Genomic DNA, 8,100 nt, shown 5'->3' on the forward strand with positions numbered 1-8,100 from the left:
ACTAGGTTTTTATTGCTCATGCAATTTTCTCCCTTTGTTCCCCTCCTAGTACTCTTAGCAGCCTTGTCCTTTCAACTGTCTCTTTGTCATCCTTTTATATTCAGATTTTAAAAACCATAGTTTGACTGCAAAAGGAGATTGGCACTGTTTCACTTTTGCTTTTTATTCTGTAATATATTTAAGAACTCATTTGAGCAATAGAAATGCGGGTCAATTGGATACAAATAGAAATTTTACAAAGATGCTGATAAAACTTGGTAAAATGGTCAAGGCAGAGGTTGGACGCAGGTTAATGGAGTCACCATGTCCTGTGTATCACTTGGCAGAGGTATTGGATGCGCTATGAATAACAAAACTATGTTGTAATAAAATTAATGCTAACATGGCAGGAAGCCCATTACATCGAAAAGACTTGGAGTCCAAAACCTTGGAATTGGCTCCTGATTCCCACTGGCCATCAGTGTGATCACTACCAAGTTGTTCAATCTTTTTCAGCCTCATGAGGCTTATCTGTAAAATGGGGATAGCGATATTTACTCTATACCTCACAGGGTTTTTGTGAGGCAGGTATTTCATAAACCTTAAGCTTTTTATTGTACTTATTGCATTCCATTGCTGTTTATTATTTTAATATCACCTTCATTTCTGGATGTACCCCTCCCCTTTACCCTATTCAGTGAATCATTCCTTTATACAAGAGTAAAAAAGTAGAGAAGAAAAATAAGAACAAAGCAGATTATCAAAATATGAAAGTGTATCAGGCATATCAGAAAATACATTCAATAACTTAAATAGAGTAACCCATCTTGGCAAAAAAACAAAGACATAAAAGATAAAAATATTCCCTGGGAAAAGTTTAGTCAATATAATTTGAATTCTGTGTTTTGTTTGTCTTTTCCTTTTGCACTCTTGTGAACATTTTGTGAAGTTTTCCTCACTTTGCTTATTTACTCTCTACTCACTTATGTAATTCTTTCTATGTTTATATGAATGAAATTGAAGAATATATTAAATACTATTTTGCTGGCACTGTGTTCAGCGTGGGAGACACAAATTTAAAAAGGGCTTCGGTCATTTCTCTTAAAGAGTCTATATTCAATTTGGAGGAGACAATACAAGAAAAAAGATTCAGCTATATGACAAATGACAAAGACCCAGTAGTCCCTGTGGTACAAAGGAAGATCAAATGCAGACATGTGCTGGAACCAGTTCAAACCAGGAGTATATTGTTCAGTTTTTAGTGAGAATTACACCTCATCAATTGGCAAAGGTTATGAAACAGAACTTGATTTATTGTATCCTTCATCATATCTACTTAAGAAAATGTTAATAACTTTAAAGTGGGTAGGTGTGTCCTTTTTGGGGAGAGGGAGCCAGTTGTTAAATTTTTACCAATTCGTCCCAGACAGATAGTAAGTACTCAAGGACCCATAACTGCAGGACAGAGGATGAGATGGTGAGGTCCAGTGATATACCGTATTATCAGAAAGATTGTTCTTGGTGACCTCCTGATCATCCATTAGTGTTAGTCAACTAAAGAAGTATGGATTAACTATTTACTATGCTCCAGTACTCTGTCAAGAGTCATGTCCCTAAGTAACAACATTTGAGAAGGGTATAGTAGATTCAACGGTTGATGTAGAGTGGAGGTCTGAGTCGAATTTATTGGGGATTGGCATGATTCTGGGAAAGGGGAAGGAAATAGTCCCTGAGGAGATTTCCGTGGTGCCTACATCTAATGAATTGCCAATATATAAAATGTATTCAGCTACATGCAAACTGTTACAAATAATACTCATCATATTCATAATTTCTTCTTACATGGCAATATTCCATCAAATTTGTTTATGACAATCTGTGTTAATATTCTCTGATCAATACAAACCATAAGCTTCTACAGAAATGTCAATAATAATAGCAGTAGCCAAGAGAAACCTCTCCTTCATCAACACTTTCAAACTGTATCCCTTGATTCATATTAAACAGGTGAAATAACAAAAGCACTTTCAAATGAGAAAGATGTAAAAAAACCTACAACATTTATCACTTATTCTCATGTATAGTACAATTCCTAGTAGAAGTGATTTCTTTTCTAAGGTAGTCAAAGCCCCTAGATGGATAAAAATGAATCAATGGAACTGACCCAAGAATGCAACGTATGTAAGAATACTTCCTCTTCAAATGTCCTTGTATTTCATTATTATGCTATGAGAATACAACACAAAACCACATGTATGCTACATGCACACTACCATGTCTTTTATTTTTTATATTCAGAATATCTTATAGTTTAGCAATATTACATTAAAATAATGGATGATAATTTGTGCCACTGTGCCTAATGAATACAAACCGTAAATGACAGAGAAATGAAAGTAACAATAGTAGTTGCAGCAAAGTGAATTTTCAAGGAACATAAATTCCTCCACTCCACTATTTAAGGGTAGCTTGGCCTCAAACTGCAGTCTTCAGATTCATGTCTTCACTGCTCTTTGGAAGAAACACTAGCATGAATAGCACATTTTATGTATGTGTGTATTCAGGCTATTTTGTTAGGGAGGCTATTTGTCAATGCCCAATTAAAAAGGAATTATTTACATTCTTCAAGTGAAATCGACTTAAATTTAATGCAACATTTAAAAATACATACAAAGCTTTGTTTTAAAAGACCAACTTAAAATTAAGACACAAAATGTGAAATTGGGGGAGGGGAATCAGAGTATTAGGTTTTATTTGGAAATGTCATGTATTCACATCTGTTGGGGGCAAGGGGTAATATGACCAATGATCAGTCAACAAATATTTATTAATTGCTTACTGTACATTAGGCACTGTGCTAAGTGGTAGAGATACAGAAAAGGACAAAAGCAAAGCCTGCTTTAATCTTAGCCCAGAAACAATGTAATAACCAGGTATACTCTCTTTTTTTAATTCCTTTCCTTCCTTCCTCCCTCCCTCCCTCTCTTCCTCCCTTCCTTCCTTCCTTCCTCCCTTCCTTCCTTCCTTCCTTCCTTCCTTCCTTCCTTCCTTCCTTCCTTCCTTCCTTCCTTCCTTCCTCCCTCCCTCCCTCTCTTCCTTCCTTCCTTCCTTCCTCCCTCCCTCCCTCTCTTCCTTCCTTCTTTCCTTCCTTCCTTCTTTCCTTCCTTCCTTCCTTCCTTCCTTCCTTCCTTCCTTCCTTCCTTCCTTCCTTCCTTCCTTCCTTCTTCCCTCTCTCCCTCCCTCCTTCTCTCTCTCTGTCTCTTTCTCTCTCTGTCTGTCTGTCTCTCTCTCCTATTCTTACTCTCACTTTTTCTCTTGCTCTTTTTTCTGTTTCTGTTTCTCAGTCAGTCAACAAGCATTTATTAAATATATAGTATGGATACATGTAGGGGAAAGTTTATCTAAAAGAGAAAGGATTAATAGCACTAGGTGTTGAAGTTGGAATCTGAGGTAAAGGAACACTGGACAACAGTTATGAGACCAAAGTTCTAAGTCCTGGTTCTAGTCTGATACCAATTGGCTATGTAGCATTGAAAAAATCAATTCCTTTCTTTGAACTTCAACTTTTTTTAGCTAAAAAAATAAGAGTTATGCACAGGATGACCTCTGATTAGGGTTTATTCTAGTTCTAACATTTGATATTAGTGTATTTTATATCCCAAGAGCCCTTATGGATCTAGGTGCTTTGATGTAAAACCATTCATACTTAACAAATCTTTTTAAAAAATATAAGCTAATTACCAATAAAGGGAGCATTATAATAGTGAAAAGAGGTTCTGAAGTCAGAGGAATTGTATTCAAATATTGCCTTTTAATGTTGAATCCTATATGATGGCATGCCACTAAATTTTCCAGAGTCTCAGTTTCCTCATCTATAATAAAGACACTGAAATAGATAGCTGCTAATGTCTCTCTGTTATCCTATGAGGGAAAATGATTTACAGTAAAACTCTATTAGCTGAGTCAACTAATCCAAGCTATCAATAAAATTTACTTTTTATTTTTTCCTTAGTTCTTAGATCTTAGGAAAGAGAGCCAGATGACAAAACAATTTGTGATGGGCTCTAATCCAACTCAAATCTTGGCTACATCCTGAGGCCCAATCTTTTACACTTTTCACATTTGCAATTCTGATTGGATATATTGATACTTCAATGGATCCATTTTTTCCCTATGGATACTTTCAACACTGTTACAAGTCACAGGTCCCCTCTGTCATCTCATTCTAGGAAATTCTTGCTGTGTCCTTCTATAAAGATGGACTACAGAATCACAGAATTTCAGAGTTAAAAGAACTCTTAGTAGATCTCATTTCTTTTTTTTTTTTGACTTGAAAAAACACTTTTATTTTGTTTAAAGTATTTTTTTGCAACCTTCAGATGCAAATATGAAACCCTCACTTCTAAGAGGAGACACAAAGGGTCAAGGAATGGGTTCCAGAAGCCGCCACGTTTCTCTTTGGATAGTTCATCACACTATTCTGTATTTACAAATCACAGCTCTTGGTATAGATATCACATCACAAAGACAATGATACAGTGTGAGGTCAATTATCAAATGTTTCTTAAAAGTACAATCTTGAAATCTGTCACAGATCCAATTATTTTTGAAAAAAAAGATTTTTAGGAAGCATTGAGACAGCAAAGAATGGCTAAAATTAGTCTTCATTACTTGCTCAAAGTTGTCCAATATCCTTTTTCAAATAAAAGGACACAAACATTGATTAAAACTGGCTAGGAGGGAATATGTCAGCAACTCAATGACTGCAGTTTTCACTATGTCACCAACAAGACAGCATCTTCCACACTGCACTCTGGTCTGCAGCTGTTAGTCACACCTGACTAAAAGTTCACTTACTGAGAACATCTGGAAGGCAAGGTCCTGCCCAGGAGAATTTCACTTTCCCATCATCAGTACTCCAAATGAGATTCTCTTGTTACTTAGCAGCTCTATCAAACTAGACCTCAGAAGGCCTGTTGAGAAGGAAATACACACAGCCTAATACCATGATACTTTAACGTATGTCCCATCTTCTCTGAGGAGCTCTAACAGTCCTTCGTAGCCATCGCTGAGCCTCACAACACCTTTGTGAGGTAGTTATAGTATGTGGCAAGTATCACTACTGTAAAATCTGAATAAACCAATACTGGTTGGGGATGATGGGTCCTGTTTCCCATGCCAAGAAAAACTTTGTGTAGCTTTTTAAAAAAGCAGCTCCTTTTATCACTATAGAAAAGCGGACCCCCACCCTCCTCCCTTCCCCTCACTCCCACTGCAGCCCCCACCACTCTTTAAATTTCAAAGCTCAGACCTTCTGGAGGCCAGCTTCACTCAGAACCAGGACAGCAACACTCACAACACTTGAGTTTCTAGTCTGCGAACTTCTTTGACCACAAGATCAATGTTGATAATTGGGTTAAAGTACAGGGCCCAGTAAAATAAACAGTTGCAAATAAACTGAGGAATAATAGGCCAAAAAATGGCCACAAAAAGTCCCTGTGTTGATACTTTCCAAAAATGGCTCCACATTATGTGAGGAACAGTTTTCAGTTCATTCCTTGACCAAATCCTCCAAAAGGAAAATAACTCCAGAACAGACAGCAACATGGCATTAACAATAAGAAACCGTGATGTCCAGTAGTGCACATCCAGCCAATCCCAGGCAAATTCAGCAATCAGTTGATATGGAAGGAAAGAATATTTAACAAGGAATTCTCTCCACTGCTTCCAAGTGGGCTCTTTAAAGTCAAGAAACTTTGTGATGATATCCTCTTTCTCCTGTATGGGGCATATCATATGGTTGAAAGGTAAGAAGGTTTCTGCATAATCAAACAAGTACAGATACAACATACTGAGTCTTGGGGAGCTCTTCAGGAGCTCCCCAATAATGACTTGCCTGGGTTGATGGCCTTGTATTCCCAAAGATTCTGTGGGGGTTTTACTCCTAAAGTTTTGACACGCTCCAGTTCCATTATGATGGCTTTTCTGTGGCTACTATTCTCTATGTTATATGGAGCCTTTGAAAAGTCTTCATCTGTCAATGTTAAAAGCAATCTGCCATTAACTCTTTCAGATAAAAATCTTTCTCTATACAGAGAGGCCCAAGGGCCCAGCTGCTCTAGCCAAAAGATGACTTCTTCAGCTGTCCATTTTGCAACAGATTTGTGAACGAGCAGGTCATGCTCTGATTCTCGACTGCTCCAGTGATATACAAGCAGAACTACTGCAACACCAGTTAAAGCTGTTAATACTCCAGAAAAAAATCCCCCTCCTCTTTGAGGATTTGCTCGCCCTGTATTTGGAGCTACAGAAATCTGATCATTCCCATATTTATGAAAGGCAGTAAGACTATGGACTATGTCAACGTTCTGCTCAATGTCTTCTGATCTCAGTTTGATGGCATCAGGAAATAACTTTTCAATAGCATCTTTTAGAAAAACCTTCCCATTTCTCTCGGCACTCCGGACATTCTGTTTTCTTTGAGGACACCCACCACAGAGCCAGGCAGTGTCGACAGAAACTGTGCCCGCAGTTCAAGGTGGTGGGATTCACCAGGATGTCATAACAGCAGTGGCAAGAAAATTCACTAACGGAAATCTGACGACTAACACCAGAGATGGGTTCTTCTTCAATGCTCACGTTGGGTTCAATTAGCTGTACGTCTTCCATCTTTTTCTAGATCATTCCGTATTCTGAAGATATCTATTTCAGACTCTTAGGAGCTGCAAGGCATAATGAGATCACGGCCCGCGGTGCCAGGGGCATTCTTTGGCAGGTGGTTCTCTTTGTGACCAAAGAAGGAAGGTTATCTCTCTCACGGGAGCATGGAAACTGGACAGGACTACGCGCGGTGATGGAGCCGGCCACAGGCAGACCCTGCATCCCCCCCGGGCGCCCGCGGCGGCGCTGCCCACCCCGACGCCCAGCCGCGGCGGCCCTAGATCTCATTTCTTATCCATACCTGACAAAGACTCTGCTCCACAACATCCCTCTAAATTCCATTGTTAGGACTATCAGGGCAGAAGAATTAGAAGAGTCCATCAATGCTGCAAACAATAGATGTTGTTATTTGGCATTTTTAAGAGAACTGAAAGCTACTCGTATAGCCCGAGGAAAAGGTTAGCCCATCAATGTCTCACGTTGGACTTAGGACTAAAACTTCCAAACTAGAACAGTCCATCCTCCTTCCTCAGAGTGAGGTTGGGACGAACATCTAATGCACAAAATAAATTCTAGGATCATATAAAAAAGGAATGTAGCCAAGGATATCACCAGGGAGACTGAGGAATGATGGTCTTCTGAACATGGCAAGAAAAAAGTTCTAGGACTCTTGGTTTACAGCTTTAGCACATCTTTTGGCTTTGAAGTCATTACTTTTCTCAATCAGAGACACTCAGGTGAATTATGGGGAAAGGTAGGGTTCTATTTGTTTTTTGCATGTGAAGTCAAAGTCAAGAAGCTTCCATTCAGATAGGAAACTGGAAATTACGAACTTGGAATGTTCTAACTTTCTGGATTGGGGGTTGGGGAAGGAGGTCATGATTCCAGAAAAGCAACAGAGCAGGAGACAGGGATAATCAGAAAACACAAGATGATATGAGTAGAATATTTCCCAAAGTCTCTTTAACAGGAAAATGATTAGACTTGGATCAACAACAACATTAAGAACAATAAGTAGTTTATTTTCCTTGCAGACTACAAACCTAAAAAAATAGTATTCTAGCTATTTTTTGATGACCCCTAATTAAGGAGAACTCAAAATCTTGTAAAGCAATCCTTTTCACTTTTGAAAGTTTGATTAGCTTTAATTGTTGAGCACTTTCTCTCATTAAAACTAAACGTGTCTCATTGAAACTTTCATTTATTGCTCTTATTTTTTTCCTCTGGATCAAAGTAGAAGCTGAAACTTACTTCCACATGACAGCCTTTCTAATACTTAAAGTCACTTTTTAATTTATTCCCCCAATTCTGAGTCTTCTTCAGAACAACTATTCCTAATTCTTTCAAAATATTCTCACATGGCATGAACTCAAGTTCCTTTCCTATGTAAGTTTCCTATTCTTCCTAGTTCAGCAATATTATTCCTAAATAGTGACACCCAGGGCAGAATTCAATGATGTT

General features: G+C 38.2%; 1 pseudogene; it reads right to left on the reverse strand.

Annotated features, from left to right (window-relative positions):
• Window positions 1-4,290: 4,290 nt before the first annotated feature.
• On the reverse strand, window positions 4,291-6,718 carry LOC140500417 (bifunctional apoptosis regulator pseudogene; annotated as a pseudogene).
• Window positions 6,719-8,100: the final 1,382 nt, after the last annotated feature.

This window comes from Notamacropus eugenii, chromosome 4, assembly GCF_028372415.1.
Source record: "Notamacropus eugenii isolate mMacEug1 chromosome 4, mMacEug1.pri_v2, whole genome shotgun sequence".
Lineage (NCBI taxonomy): Eukaryota > Metazoa > Chordata > Mammalia > Diprotodontia > Macropodidae > Notamacropus > Notamacropus eugenii.